The 16,359-nt window shown below is 35.4% G+C and overlaps 1 protein-coding gene across 8 annotated transcripts in view; it reads right to left on the reverse strand.

The window, feature by feature from the left end:
• LOC143240774 (uncharacterized) overlaps positions 1–16,359 on the reverse strand; it is an 84,116-nt gene that overhangs the window by 51,157 nt on the left and 16,600 nt on the right. The window contains exon 2 of one of the 8 annotated variants that reach the window (XM_076483800.1): positions 14,910–15,058. The exons of the other annotated variants lie outside the window; for them this stretch is intronic. The gene's annotated coding sequence lies outside the window, so the exon portion shown is untranslated. The remainder of the gene's footprint in view (positions 1–14,909; positions 15,059–16,359) is intronic. 8 annotated transcript variants of the gene reach the window in all.

The following is a 16,359-nucleotide window of genomic DNA, read 5'->3' on the forward strand; positions in this document are numbered from 1 at the left end:
GAGCCAAACCCATTACTACAGTAAGAGGATGCGAGCCATAACCACCAGATTCACAGTCAAGCATGCTAGCCACTATGCCATACCTGGTCCCCAGGAAGGGAGGCAAATGAGAATATTTTATGATAAAGAATTTGATATGTAGATATTATAACATAACATACAGATACATCATGGAAATGTTTAAAATTTTAGTACCTGCATTTGATTACAAGTTCCACACGACAAGGATGAACATAGCCCTGTACTTATAAACCCAACATATGCAGGCTCAAGACAGTTGTCCATCACTAACAGTACACTAATGCTTGCATGCTACAATATTAAGTGAGTCTTAGTAGATTTAGCCAACTGTTTGTCATAAGTGAAGATGAAATTCGATACTCTTTATTTCCCATTCCTGTTTATGGAGCTTGCTCAGCAATGTAGCATAGTGGGAAATTACAACAAAATTTATAATTGAATAAAATTCCTAAACAAGTTTAGTTTTCAACTAAGGTTTGGATGGATGTTCTGTCTTTTTTTTGGCACTTGTTTCACTTTTCAGTTGCAGTACACAAAGAAATTTTGTTAGATTAGTGCAGGGCATTGATTTAAACCATAAACATTTTAATTTCTTCATGGTAAAAATATATGTTTGTTTTTTGTATCTAGCTTCACATTTCTTTATAATCAAGCCTAATGTATTTTGCTTTTAATTGCATATCTTACCCAATTTCCTCTTTTGCTGCATTAACAGTTAACATGTTGAGTCTGGTATTACCTGATAATATTGTAGTATTTTGTTTCTTTCTAAAATTTGAGCAAAGCTATTTGCACTAGCCATTTCTAATTTAATTCACAAGTAACAGGCTGGAAGGAAAGCAACTAGTTAATGCAATCCACCACCAACTCTTGGGCAACTTTATGAATGAATGGTAAGCCTGATCACCATAATATAATGCTCTCACAGCTGAAGGGATGAACATGTTCAGTGACAGGATTCATACCTGAAACTAAAATAAGGCTACTACTTTGAAGAAACATGTCGCTAACTTAAGATTTTATGTACATTTTCCTATAACTAGTGGGATTAGGCAAAATAAAAAATGTCAATTACTGTAACAAAGTTACACATTGTGTTATTGGAACAGAATAGTTTAAAATCCACTAAACAAGAAGGAAGCAATCCGAGAGAGATTGCATACCCTTGCCCCTCATCAAATATTTGGATTTTCCAGTGGTTGGTTGATTTAGTTTTGTGTCACAAAGCAGATCGGCTATCTGTGCCAAACGTCCAATAAATTCAGTAAAATTCATAAAAGGAAATTAAGTTAAAACAAAACAAAGTTAAAAAATAAATAAATAAATAGCATGAAACCAATGTTTACATCTAGTCTACTATGTCAAGAGAAAAACTACAGTGATTCAAGTTGTAAAGGACTTTCTGTAGCATGACTGTAATAATCATAACTCACCAGGAAGACTAACAGGTAAGTACAAAAACCACCGTCAGTCACCTGAAGTTGGCCTTTCCAGTCCTGGTTTTGAGTTACTTAATGTATGGTCAGTTTCTAATTTTAAATTGAACTGGATGAACTGTGATTTTTAAAGGAAGCCACATTAAAAAGGTGTGAAGTATATATTAAAAAACTTAAATGTCATTAAAAAGATTAACAGCCTTCAAAAGACTAAAAGAAGCTACCAAGGTGGACAGTGTCACCATAACCAATAACACTATCAAGATGAGAAGAAAGTAACATGTGGCTTATTGTGATCTGAGTGTTACACAAACTACACACTAGTGCATCAGTTCCAGATAAAAGAAAACAATGACCAATGCTTAGTCTAGTCAGAACAACTTCCTCTGTCTGATCCTTACAAGAACAAGATGGCCAAAGTCCAATATAGGGTTTTATTTGGAAAAGCTTGTTTTTACATTGCTCACTCCAAGTCGACTGCCAGCTGACATGGAGCTGAGCCTTGAATACAGGACCATAGTTCATGTATGGGACAGGTACAGCATTGATAGTGCCAGAGCAGATAGACTTAGCTGCGTTGATGGCAAACTCGTTCCCACAAATACCAACATGGCCTGGTATCCAGAAAAACTGGATAGAAGTAGATGTTAATGAGAAATGGGCCAGTCTGTTTTGAACACTAGCGAGAACAGGGTCAGTAGAGAACTAAGCGAGTCAGTATAAACCATGCAGTTTGAGTACTGCTTAGCTTTTATGTGATCCAGGGCAAGAGAAATAGCCTACAGTTCAGCAGTAAACACAGAAATTGTATAGGGGATTCTGCTCACAACCACCAAACCACAACAAACCATGGCAGAGCCTACACAGTCACCAGATTTTGAACCATTCGTATAAATAGGAATGGAAGGATGGTTCGAAAGATGTTCAGCAAATAGCAGACAGTATTTCCAATCAGGAGTGTCTACTTTTTTCAGATGACTTAAAGACAGGTTGCAATTGGGGACTGTAATAAGTCATGGTGGGATGGGCTGACCAGTGGATACAGCAATGTTATCCAAGGACAGACCCAATTCATCTATCTGCACCTGGATATGAAGGCCAAAAGGAGCAATGGCAGACCATATGGTCTGAAAAAGCATGGCCCATTGAGGAAGGAAAAGACAACCCCAGCTGGGAGGTTTTGGTAAGGAACGAAGTTTCGAAGCATATAGTGAAGACAGTTGCAAATGGCGGAGGAGCAAAGAAGGTTCATGAGACTTTATGTATAAGCTCTAAACTGGGGAAGTGCAAAACCCCAGTGCAGAGCTGAAGTCCTTGATGATGAATAGGGTCCAGCATCTTTAAGGCCAATGGTCTGGCAGAGCTATAGACCAGTGATAAACAGTTGAGTTTCGATCAAATATAAGCATGATACATCTTTAGCATAGAACATCAATCCGCTCCCCAAGTGGTGGTAGAGAAGACACTGAGGATGTTCAGTGCTCTTGTACATTTGACCCGTAGCTGCTTAATGTGTGGTATAGTGGTATAAAGGTTAGCTTACAGTCAAAGATAAGCCACAAGAACTTTGTCTGAGGGACCACAGGCAGCACAACTTCACCAATATGGAATTCAGGATCAGGGTGAATATCCTGTTGGTAGCAAAAGTGCATGCAAATGGTTTTAGAGAGAGAAAGTAAAGCTGTTTGGTGTGGTCCACTTCAGTAGACAATTGAGGGCATTCTGTAGCTGCCACTCAACATACCTCACGTTCGCAACCTGACATCAGTTGTGAAAGTCGTTGAAATAGAGCCCATTTGCAACAGTGAGAGGGAGTTGTTTGGTGATGCCATTAATTTTTATACTGAAAAGTGTGACACTCAGAACACAGCCCTGAGGGACTCCAAGTTCCTGTAGAAAAGAACGGAAAAGTGTCGAACCCACACAAACACAGAATCTCCTGTTCCTTAAGGAATTTTTAATAAAAATGAGCAAATGACCACATCACCCATATATATGGAGGTCTTGCAAAATGCCATAACTCCATGTTGTATCATAAGCCTTCTCAATGTCAAAGAATATTGATACAAGATGTTGTCATTTGAGAAAGGTTTCTCTGATTGATGTTTCAAGTCGAATCAGGTGGTCCATGGTGGTGCACTGTCATTGTAACCCACACTGGGTGGGCGAGAGGAGGTTGTTTGATTCGAGGATCCAAACAAGACGAGCATTAACTATCCTCTCTAAGGTCTTACTGAGACAGCTCCTCAAAGCAACTGAAGTAGTTTAAAGGAATCTTGGGATCCTTCCCAGGCTTGGAGAAAGGCAGGACAATAGCCTGGCACCAGGTATCATGAAAAAACATTCTCCTACAAGATCTAGTTAAAAACAACCAGAAGGATAACAAGAGAAGCAGGAGATAGATGGTGCAGCATCTCATAGTGTACATCATTAGGTCCAACCGATGTACTGCCAGACAGAAGAAGGGCCAGTTTGAGTTCCACCAGTGTAAAGGGACAATTACAGTCATAGAGAAAATCAGCTCAAAAGGAAAGAGGTGATTGTTCTGCCCAAGTCTTGATGGCTAAGAAGGTGGAAGAAGAGGCAGAAGTGCCAGATACCTGGCAAAAGCGTTCACCTAGAGTACTAGCAATGCTCTGGGTATAAGTTACCTCCTGGCCATCAGAAAGCAAGATCAAGAGGGACACAGAGTGATATTGTTCACTGATCTTTCATATCTTGTCCCAAAGGATTTTGGAATTGGTGGTAGAGGATATGCCAGTTGTGAACTTAATCCAAGATTCCTTCTAGCTTTGATGTCTTACCTATCGAGCATGTGCACAGCACTGGAAAACAATGTGGTTCGAGAGTGTGGGATATCTAAGAAGTGTATCCCAGGCTCGTTTTTGAGCCTTCCGTGCCATGCAAGGTTCCACCATGGATGAGGATATACCAGAAAACGAGTCGAGGTTTTAGAAATACATTAAGCAGCTGCTTGTATAATACAGTCAGTTTCTACTGCCACACAGTCATCTATTGATGGCTTACAGACAATGGCAGGATCAAGTTCTGCAAGAGCAGTGAAAGAGGGCCAGTTTGCCTGATCCAGCTTCCACTGGGGCACGCAGGTCGGGTTGCATCAACCACAGCCAGTGTCTCTCAAGATTATAGGGAAATGATTACTGCCTCATGGATTATTGTCAACCCTCCAAGAAAAATGGGAAAATAATGAAGGGGAGCAAACTGAGAGATCAATAGCAGTAAAGGACTAACTAGATGCATGGAAATAAGTAGAAAAACCAGTATTGAAAAGAGAAAGGTTGTGATTAGAGAGCATACACTCTACAGTGACCCCTTATATCAATAACAGCACTTCCCCAGAGGGGATGATGGTCATTAAAGTCCTTCAGGATGAAAAAGGGAGATGGCAACTGTTCAAGGAGAGCATCAAGGTCTGATTAATCATATGTCTCTCCAGGTGACAGCTAGAGTGAACAAACTATGATGATATGACAAGGAAACATGGATGGCTACAGCCTCCAAGGGCATGTCGAGTGGCAAAGACAGGATGGGCACATGCTGATCCACCAACAGTGCCACCCCTCCATGCACTCGTCCATCACAAAGTCTGTCATTTCTGTATAAAGAAAACTGCCGAAAGGTGACTGTATCGGCAGGTTTCAGAACTGTTTCCTGTAAGGAGAGACAAACAGGATGATAGGAAGCAATCAGTGTTTTGATGTCATCTAGATTAGAACGTAAACTTCGACAGTTCCATTGTATCAGGGTGGCCATTTTTATTTATGTATAAGCAAATTAGGCAGAGAACCTTTCTATTTATGACCACATCTGTTTTCCTTACTTTCCTTATTCAAGGGAAGTCAATCGACCTACAGGGATCCTGTCCTGGGTCCATTTGGCAGGTCTTTGCTGTTGGAAGGGGATTCCAGAGACTGAGGACATGAACAAATCATTGTTTTGCATCTTGGGGTGAGAGAGGAAGATGGATCTGAAGAAATGCCTGTACCTGGAACCAAAGGATGTGGATCTTGGGGTTTGGTGGAACATATACAAGGGTCAGATAGGTTGATTCATCAACTTTTTTAACCATGGAGGTCAAAAGAGTTTATTTGCTTGGAGAATGATTCTTTAGGAGGCACAGAGAGATCTGTCTGCACTTCCACAGTAGCTGTGGAATGAAGTGCAGCAGCACATGTTCGAGATGAGGTGGTGGACAGCAATTTTCGAGCCTCAGGATAGGTAATGTTATGAATCTTTATCAAATGCTGCACCTCTTTTTCTTCCAACCATTTAGGACAAGAACGAAAGTAGGACAGGTGAGAGTCATTACAATTGATACAATGAGGGTCTATTTCCCACTCATATGCATCATGGTCCTTGCCACCACAATGAGCATACATCAAGGAACCACGACATGATGTCTTTGAGTGACTGAACTGCTGATATTGGAAACAGAGTTTGGAACGCATGGCCGTACTCTGCAATTAAGATAACCTGCCTTGATGGTGACAGGTGGATGTGGTGACATAAATGTCAGAATGAGGACATTGGTCAGCACCATAATTCCATCTTTGCGAGTGGAGATATGCCTCACTGCAGAAACTCCTTGGGTAGAGAAACCAGCAAGAATCTCTGACTCTAGGATGTTCTTCAAATCCCTCTCAACAATAACTCCTCATGATGAATTCAAAGTAGCATGAGGTGTAACCCAATAGCCTTTGAATGCAACATGAATTCACTGTGTTGAGATGTGGATGTTTCCACCAATATGTCACCAGATCAAAGTTTTTTACTGACTTTGGAGAGCCAGCAAATCCCTCTAGTCCCTTCTGAATGTAAAAGGGAGTGATTTGCCCTAAAGGTTTGTCTGAAAGTGAGTGCAATATAGGAAAATGAGGTACAACAGGGGGTACAGATGGTGAGGATTGCTGCTTAGAATCTTCAAGATGTGGTGGTGTACCTATAGACTGTTTTTTCACTATTTTAAGATTTTTAATTGGAGTATCCATAATAAAGAAAGGGAATTTTTGGTGCCTACTAACCCCACACCACCATGGAGCCCCACATTGGACTATCTAATGTGTCCACTATGGTGAACAGAACCCATTATTTAGTATTTTAAGTTTGTAAACTTAACGCTATCCCATCAGAAATCCACATTTGTTGAGAAAGCTTTTTATAAGCCTTACTATTAGACAAATTTATATGACACTTTAAACACTAACCAAAGGTTCATTTACATCTTCGATAAATTTAGTAAGCCATAAAACTACAATATATTTATTCATATTTGATACTTTTGACAGTGAAATACAGGTCACAAAAAATATAAACCTGTCAATAAACTGAAAAATACAATTATTTATACAGTAAGTTTATTTACAATAAGCTCTAGATAAAGGAGAACAAACAAATAGCTAATGCTTCATTTTATTTTCAGATACTGAAATGTATAATTCTCAAAATAAAAGGTTGAGATAAGGTCTGCATTATGTCTTTCTCCAAGTATTTCACAAGTTTTTCAAAGCTACTTATGCCCACCAAAAGGTGTCCAAATCACTTTTGAAACTGCATTCTGAATCTTTAAATAAGAAGAAAATATTTCTTTCATGTCTGGACTTGCTGTTTCTTTTTAAACTTCGGAAACTACATCTTAATAAAGTTGTTTGCACTTTTCAAAAATCTTATCTATTATTAGATTTGTTCTTCGTCACTGAAAAACACTACTTAACTACATTTACTGGTCAAATTAATAACAATTATAAATATATCATTAAAAACGTTAACATGTTTTAAAACTTGTCACAACAAAGAACTGACATTATAAAGACAAGTTACTAAATAACATTGTACTTAACCTTTAAAACAGCAGAAATGTTGTTGGCAGCTGCTTATCACGGGTGAGAAAAAAATCTTAAACATAATCAAGCATTTTTATTACGAATTTTGAACAAAATATGAAAGAAAATGATAAAAAAGCACAAAAGATTTATTTATTACAAGTTCAAATGTTTTTATGGAATGCAATCCAGGAAAACATTTTCCAGTGCACAGAGCTACTTCTTTACACCAGGTAGTACCAATCTTTCCCTTCTTTTCTTTTCTTCTTGTATGCATAGTATTACATACATGGCATTGTCTTTGTCCAATTTTTCTAGCTTCTGAGGATGAAATGCTTTCTAAAATGTACCAAGAAAATGCTTCTTTTCCAACAAGTCTATCAGAAACAGTAAGGCTACGTCTTGTCATTCTTCTATACCTTTCCAATAACTGGTAAACTACATTGTGACTGAACTGCCTCAATTATAGAAAACACCAGTTGATGATGACAGCCATTTAACAGTTAATTATATTCTGTACTGGAGCTGTAATTCTAAACATTACAAAGACATGCTACCACATAAAACTATACACTGAATTGGAATTGTAACACTAAACATACAAAGTTTCTTCCAATTTTTTCTGCTTACAATTTTCATTTACAGAAAAATGTTTTATTCTTGGAGTTACTATATAAGAGCAAATTAAAACAATTTTGTCAAAATTGTTTTCATTATGATAAAACCATAACATATTATGAACACACACTACTTTAAGGAGTAATAATTTTAAGGTTAGGTCTACAATTTTTTGTTTCTATTTATATACAGTAAGTATAATTATATTAAAACTTGTTTATGCTTCCATTTACCTTATCAATTTGGACAAAAAAAGAATAAAAACTTTCAAATTCATTTCATATAGATTTTAAATCAACAAAGGCCTATTTTAATGAATGGTCACTCCTAATAAAAATGTAAAGTAATTATGTATACCAGCCAATTGAAATTTGACAATTTTCCTAAATTATCAATTCCAAATACTCATGACTGTTGAAAAATAAAATATGTACAAGTAATATGCTTGTGTTTGTCTGTCCTGACTTTTTGTTGCACATTTCTCGATCAAATGTTACAAACCTCACATGGTTAGAAAAGCCTCTGACTGAGAAGACCAGACTGCATGCTGACATTTTTAATTCAAAATCACCTTACCCATTTTTTGCTTTGTCAAACTTTTCAATGCAACTAGTACATGATTAGCTCAATGTCGTTTATCACATATGCCTGGATTCAACTTTAACTTTAAATGTTTTTATTTGCAAAGTACTTCCCCAGAAAACAACACTTAAGCCACATATAATTTCCTAAAAAAAAAAAAGAACATTACACTAAATACAATTTCTGAGCTTCCTTGTCTTTAGATCTAAAATATGCATGTGCAGTTTGTTCAAGACCACATACTTATCATTTTGCGAACACGCATTCAGGTGTTTCTACATGTTCAGCTAAGTTTGTTTTCAACTTTACATTTATTTTACTTTGCAATAACTTAGCTTCAGTTCATTTCATAGATTGCTGTAAATATCTTTAAAATACTATTTTTCTTTAATGCAGCTTTTATTCATGAGAGTTTTTTCTTTTAACTCTTTAATCCCTGTCATATATTGAACACTCATAACTCTTTCATACTCTGTATGCTATTAAAAATAGTTACTTTATTGTACAGTTTAATGTAATGTGTAGTTTAATTAAATGTGTGACCATGTAATTTTTATTACATAGACCAGGATTTACCAATCTAACACAATACCTTCAAGACAACATTTAAAAGGTCTGTATGAAAATGACAGAATGAGAATATTTCAAGTGAAAACTACCATAAATATTTTGCAGGTTGTGACTAGTATGAACAATATTAATTTTAGCCAAAAAAGTTAGCATTAAAATGATCAAAATTTTGCATGAAATAACTGCTTTATTGGTGCTAATGTTTCTCTTGGATGTTATTTACAGCAAAAATAAATTCCATGAATAAAGTACAGGATGGTGCAAAAGTTGCACCTCATAGAGATTGTGAATAATAATAAACACATGTATTATTTGTTTATTAATGTTTGAATTGCTGACCATTAACTCAGAAACACTTAGAGTTAAATTAACTGGCCAGGAATTTGAACATTTATGTAAATAAATCAGTAGACTTTTTAAATTTGTTATTAAAAATCTCTGTGGGACACGATTTATGTGGCACCACGTATACAATCCACAATACTTAGTCTTCTAAGATATTAACCTAACCTTTCCATCCATCATACAGTATCTAGAGAAGTTTACTAGGTTTCAAAGTGATAGAAGAAAAACTCTATAGGTCTGATTTCTTCACAATCATGTGTAGTTACAAGAACAAAAGACAATCATGATTTGTAAACTACACATTCTTTCTTTTATCTTAGAAATTAAAATTAGCTTCCACATACACAAAAATTTAAAACAATTTTCAGGGCAGAGGGAGTACATTGATTATATGAATAAGAGTACAAACTGGTATGCAATGTATCATTCTGTATATAATCTAAATCTCATTTTAGTTAGCCTTTATTTATAAGCCAAAAGTTTGAGTTTGTCTTGATAGATCTTCCTGGCCAATAAAACTAGTACCTTCATACAAGCATAGAGAGACAGTATCAAGACTGTTATGGCCATGTTTGCAGTTGTTCAAACTTTAAGCTCATTAAAGGTTTCTTTTAACATTAATTGTTAGTTAAGTAAAATGCATTTTTATTTGTAACGATACATGTACATTACAACTTTCAGGACAGAACCAAGTTATTTTCTAATGAAATCTGTTCTTGGTAATTGTCTATGATTTCACAAGCTAGACACTACATAAGTAGCACTTTTTCTTGGTAGTTGTCTACGACTTCAAGAGCCATGGCTATTCTTCATTAGTGAAACCTGTTCTTGTTACTTGTCTGCAACTTCATTAGTGGCACTTATTTTTCATTCAAAAATGATGACAGTCAAAACAGGAAGGTTAATTTATAGTCTTGTATATACATAGTAACATGGAAGGAAGTGTATTTGAATCAAGTATTTTAATTTCTTACAGATATTCATAAAACATCTTCAAATCTTTGACATTAAAGTGACCAAAGTCCCAGTTTTGATGCTACAGTCAGGAATTTACTATGCTGCCCTCACTATGCATATAGGTCTGGATGAAGCAAGTACATGCAGTTCATTCACCTGAAGTACTATATAACATCACACAGTATAGTTTATGGTTATCTTACTTGTACTGGATCACCAATCTAGTCTTTCAATTTACTGAAAAAAACATTTAACTCATTTACTTATAACAGGCAACAGAATCATTTGAACTCACTGTAAACCTTGTGCCACAAAACCACGTATTAACTTCTGCTAACATTAATCAGTACAGTTACATTATAATCATTAAAACAAAACTAGTCTAATACAAGTTTTTTTAAACCCCGTATACTTACTTTAGTAACAGCCTCAAATATCATTATGTTACCAATCAGAATATTGTTTCATCAGTTTTTGTGCACACTATATTAAAAGCTTCCATCTTAAATTATTATATTTTGTATACTTAAATCCACCAGATGTCATGCACGAAGGGTAGCACTGTGAGGAAATGTACAAAACACAAACAAGATAGTAGTGACAACATTTGAATCATCTCTACATAATAGTACAGGCAAACAGCATAGTTGAATGTTAACATAAAAAGAGAAATTAAGTTGCGATTGAATTAGTTATTTGTTAATTCTTGCCTGTGTTATTATGTATGATGTACATGCCATTCCTGTTGTCTTGTTTGCATTGTTTTTGATGGATTGATATGAGCCATCCCTACATTTACTTCCTTTTTGAAAAGATTTTCTTTACTTGTTTTTTTAATGCAGTGTTTCATTACACATAAAGTTGTACTTTCATTAAGTTCTCAATACAGCAAGGCTCCAACTGTAATATTTATTGCTTATCTATTGTTGGCTGATGATTCCTGTGTCACCTTGTACTTAAACTTTTTAAAGGGACAACAAATTTCTGTAAGAAAGTTAACTTCAAGGGGTAATGATAATACTGTTTACACTAATTATTAATATTAAAAAAAATAACACTTACAAAATCAGAAACTTCTTGAAACTGTTGCCTCAGTAAAACTGGTTGACACCATCGTTTTGGTTTTTAAATTAACATGCAATAAAATAGTAACAGAAGAAAGAAGATATCCAAACTTTTTACTGTAATAATTACAGACATTTTGAGAAATTATGTCCGTCATTACAAATATATTGTTATAAAAGGAAACATTGTGTAGTACTGTAAAGTTCTGATGACCTAGTGAGGAGATATTCATAATACCATTTCGTGGAACAATCCCAGCTATTCCTACATAGGCAGTCTTGCCACCTGTCTGATACGAGTAATTTATAAATATTCTAGCGCGTTACAAACAAACCAAAGTTAAAAGATTATGTAAACTGAACACAAAGATTCGAACTGTTAACCTGTTTGTGGTCGTGATCACTACTTTATGCACGGCCACCTTACCTAATGTCATTTTATATCTTGATAGTAATTATTAACTAGTTTTATTCTTCAACACGTTCAATTGCATGCAAATAGTTTTATACTATGTTTCTGGGCCTTAAATTGCATGACTGGTGGGATATAACAATCACCACTTTCTTCAATAATGTTAATAGGTCAAATCGAAAAGCCCGCTGGTGATATTTTATAAATTATTGTTGCATTTCTTGAAAACCTTAATTACATTTAATGACCCGTAAATGAAGAACAAATTAATATACAAAAAATCACTAACATATCTGTCATACACTTTTGATGACAGCTATTGATATCAATTAAACTTTTAAGTACGAACATTAGTATTAACACTAAAAGAAAATATTACATACTAAAAGCGATTCTACACATTAGCACTAACGATACTACAGTTGTCAAAAAGCGTCTGGTGTATGATATTTTTTTTTGCTTGGTGTTCATATTACCACAAGTTAAATTCATTGTGAACACAGAAGGGACCTAACACAAACTTTTGTCGTAAAGCCTTAAGTTTGCTCGCTGGGAAGGCGTGTAAGATGAGTAAATTTATACGTAACAGACGTTTTTCTGCATACGGTTCTGTACACAATAACCTCTGGCGTTGACTACTTGCCTTACAAGTGTTTAAACGAGAGAAATTTAAAGTTGTTGATTATATGTTTGTATAATCGCAGTGAGAAATTAATATATATATGTAGAGAAATGACTTGGCTATCGAGTTTCATAATCTTACACCCAGGAGAAGGGATAACAAGTTATTCTAGATGCAAGCTGAAATATGAAATCCCAGTTACCCAACAACGATATTAATCGTGTGACGGCCATTAACGTAGCGACCAAAAGGCGCTAAAATTCGAGAAATAAAGAAAATAAAAAATCGAAATCAAGTTTTCAAAATTATATTCAGCACACCTTTCTGACGGTCAGGTACGACAAGGAAAATCAATCCATCCGCTGTTTGTCGCTTGATAGTATATTAATGATACATTCACAAACATAATGCATTAAAAAAAAAAGAAGAAAGAAATCATTCTTGACGTGAAGAACCGTTATTTAAATAACTATTCACCAACTTTAATAAAATTTTTAGTTTAACTTGCATATAACATTAATGTTTATTATACAAGTTATATAACGGAAAAGTTTGTATTAAATGACGGCTGGTATGGGTATTAAAACTTTTGTTAACCTGAAGATGACCTAAGAAGGTCGAAACGTTGTTCTGTACTTTATTTTAATTAAAGTTTTAATACTCATCCATACCATTCATATTGAGAATACATTTTTACTTCAAGTGGGTTTCTGTCATCGCGAGTTTTTGTGTCGAATGCTATTGCACAACTGTTTTAAACACATGTTCTTGTTAGATATATTTGAACATGTAAAGTAATATTTGTTTAAAAACCAACACCCCATTGGGTGCTTCCTTACAGCAAAGCTACATCAGGCTATCTGTTATGTTCACCGAGGGGAATCGAACCCCTGATTTTAGCGTCATATCATTGGAGAAAGATCAGAGACGGGTGATACTCTTGGTGTTAACGCCTATTTTCGCTTTTAGCTAATATTTCGATGAGGTAGAAAGATTCTAGAGTACTCGTCCGATAGTGAGGATGTTTCCATCTTGACTTTGTTTCTTTGTTTTGAATTTCGCAAAGCTACACGAGGATGGAATGCCACTCTTGTGTGAATAAGAAATAAATAACATTTGGTAACCGAAATTCTTGAATAATTACTAAACAACTGACCTTCATAACGTCAATTCAGGGGAAGAAAGTGTCATGTTTGAGTCAACGTAGTTTCGATATAATACATCCTACATTTTTATCGTGATTTTCTCACCTGAAATGTTAGCTTTAGAAAGCTGAAGAGCAAAAGTGTATATAACGTATCGATTAGCATCATTTTAACCTTTTTCCTAAGAGGAAAGAAATGGTCCGGTGAATAACGATAAAACACTTCAAACTACAAAGCGTGTTGAGAAAACATTTTTAGTACTATTAATTCTTCTTTAAAGCGAATTAAGCCGTCAGTAATTAATAAAAATTAGCTTCATGAAAATGACCACTGAATTCTTTTATCTCGGACCTACAAGGCATTTGCGTGGATGGGATAAAAATGTTTTCTTATTAATTAACCAACAGTTGTAAAAAAAATAAAATAAAAAAAATTATCTCACAGTTCCGTGAAGTTGGAAATTATTTTTGTAAATGTTTGTTTCAGAATTTCGCGCACAGCTACACGAGGATTATCTGCATTAGCCGTCCCTAATTTAACAGTGTAAAACTAGAGAGAAGGCAGCTAGTTATCACTACTAACCGCCAATTCTTGGGTTACTCTTTTACCAACAAATAGTGAGATTAACCATTCATTTTATAACGTTCCTACGGCTGAAAGGGCGAGCATGTTTGGTGCGGCTGGGATTCGAACTCGTGACCCTCGGATTTACAAATCGATTGTCTTAATCACCTGGCCATGCCGGGCTACGTCAATGGAACAAACAATTTATTCAACACTGGGTAATTTTCTTCATAATGTATATAGCCTGTAAGCGTTAAAAACAGTTACAGAATTACATATTAATATGATAAAAAATGACCGAGGTTGTTTATTATGGACACTACTAGTAGTAAACACACAATAAACTTAAAAAATTGTAATATTTAATGTGTCACGTAGTTAATTATACTGAACTTTCATTAACATTTTAAAAAACAGTTCATCGAGGAATCGCGAAATTCTCTATGAAAACAACAAGTACACTTCTTTTAAGCTGACAATATTCTGTTTATATTTGACGTTTTTATATTCTCCATATTAATATTAGGCTTACGGTTCATTTCATGATTGACATTTTTGTCAATAGAACTACTCAGCTTCATAAGCTGTTCTCAGTTTGCTATAAATACAAATATTTATCACTTCGAAAAGTTAGTTAAATTTCTCACAAAGCTACTTAGGACGACCTACGCTAACCGTCCCAATTTTTAAATGACAAATTAGAAAAAAAGCAGGTAGTTATAACACTACTCACCTCAAACTCTATAAAGGATCATTTTTTTAGAAACGAATAGTGGGATCGAAAGTAACGTTAATACGTCTCCACGGTCGAAAGAGCCAGCAAGTTCGGCAACTGATTTCCTTCCCGCGATCCGCAGATTGCGAGTCCAGCGCCCTAACCATCTGGCCAGTTTAAACAGAAGTTATAAAGCAACTGCCAGCCACAATGTTAGAAGTAACCATTAAAACTTAAAATCACTTTAATAAACTAACTATTAAAACGACAAAGGTTAATTTTAAGTTAGAATCTATAGTGTATTTTATTTATACAAAAACAGTTGAAGTTATAAATAAACGCTATTACATTGTGGTGCTTGTAATAAGCCATACGTATTTTTCCTGCAACGAGTTACCTTTAAGCTGTTTGGTTTGTTTCAAATTTCGCGCAAAGCTACGCGAAGGCTATCTGCGCTGGACGTCCCTAATTTAGAAGTGTAAAACTAGAGGGAAGGCAGCTAGTCATCACCACACACCGCCAACTCTTAGGCTACTCTTTCACCAACGAATAGTGGGATTGACCCTCATATTATAACGCCCCTACGGCTGAAAGGGCAAGTATGTTTGGTGTGACGAGGATTCAAATCCGTGACTCTCGGATTACGAGTCGAGTACCTTAACCACCTGGTCAAACTCACCGTATTGAAATTGCATTCATTTCGACAAAAATCATTATTAGAGTAAAATAAAAAAAACATGATAATAATAGTCTTAATTTACAGTATAAACATGTCATTCAAAACTTACGTCTAATCTGATAATGACAATAAAAGATATTTTCAGACTAAAATTTCACACGTCAATTAAATTACATTTGAAGCCTACAGGATTTCAAACACTTAAGAACTCTTCATCAGCCAGATGTTTAATATTATGAAGACCATTGAAAGTTTGTGAGCTCAAACAAAGCTAAAGGCGTGCGACTCGTAATCTGAGGGACGCGGGTTCGCATCCCCGTCGCGCCAAACATACTTGCCTTTTCAGCCGTGGGGGCGTTATAATGTGACGGTCAATCCCACTATTCGTTGGTGAAAGAAGAGTAACCCAAGAGTTGGCGGTGGGTGGTGATGACTAACTGCCTTCCCTCTAGTCTTACACTGCTAAATTAGTGACGGCTAACAGATAGTCCTCGAGTAGCTTTGTGGGAAATTCAAAAAACAAACAAACTTTATTAAAGTTTTCCTTTCTTCTACAAAATGACAGTATATATGGTTGCAAATAACCGAATACAAATGTAAAGTATTATCCACGGAACAGTTAGAGTGGTTATAAATATTTGACAGTATTTACAATGAACGGACTTTATAGTCATATGCTAAAGAATTTTATCCTATAGAGAATGGAGCCTCTATAAAACATAAATAAAATTTTTGTATAAAATAGAAGTTACCAGATTAACACTGTCTGTGTGAACGTGGTGGCAACCT

Source organism: Tachypleus tridentatus, chromosome 13 (genome assembly GCF_004210375.1).
Source record: "Tachypleus tridentatus isolate NWPU-2018 chromosome 13, ASM421037v1, whole genome shotgun sequence".
In the NCBI taxonomy this organism is placed as follows: Eukaryota; Metazoa; Arthropoda; class Merostomata; order Xiphosura; family Limulidae; genus Tachypleus; species Tachypleus tridentatus.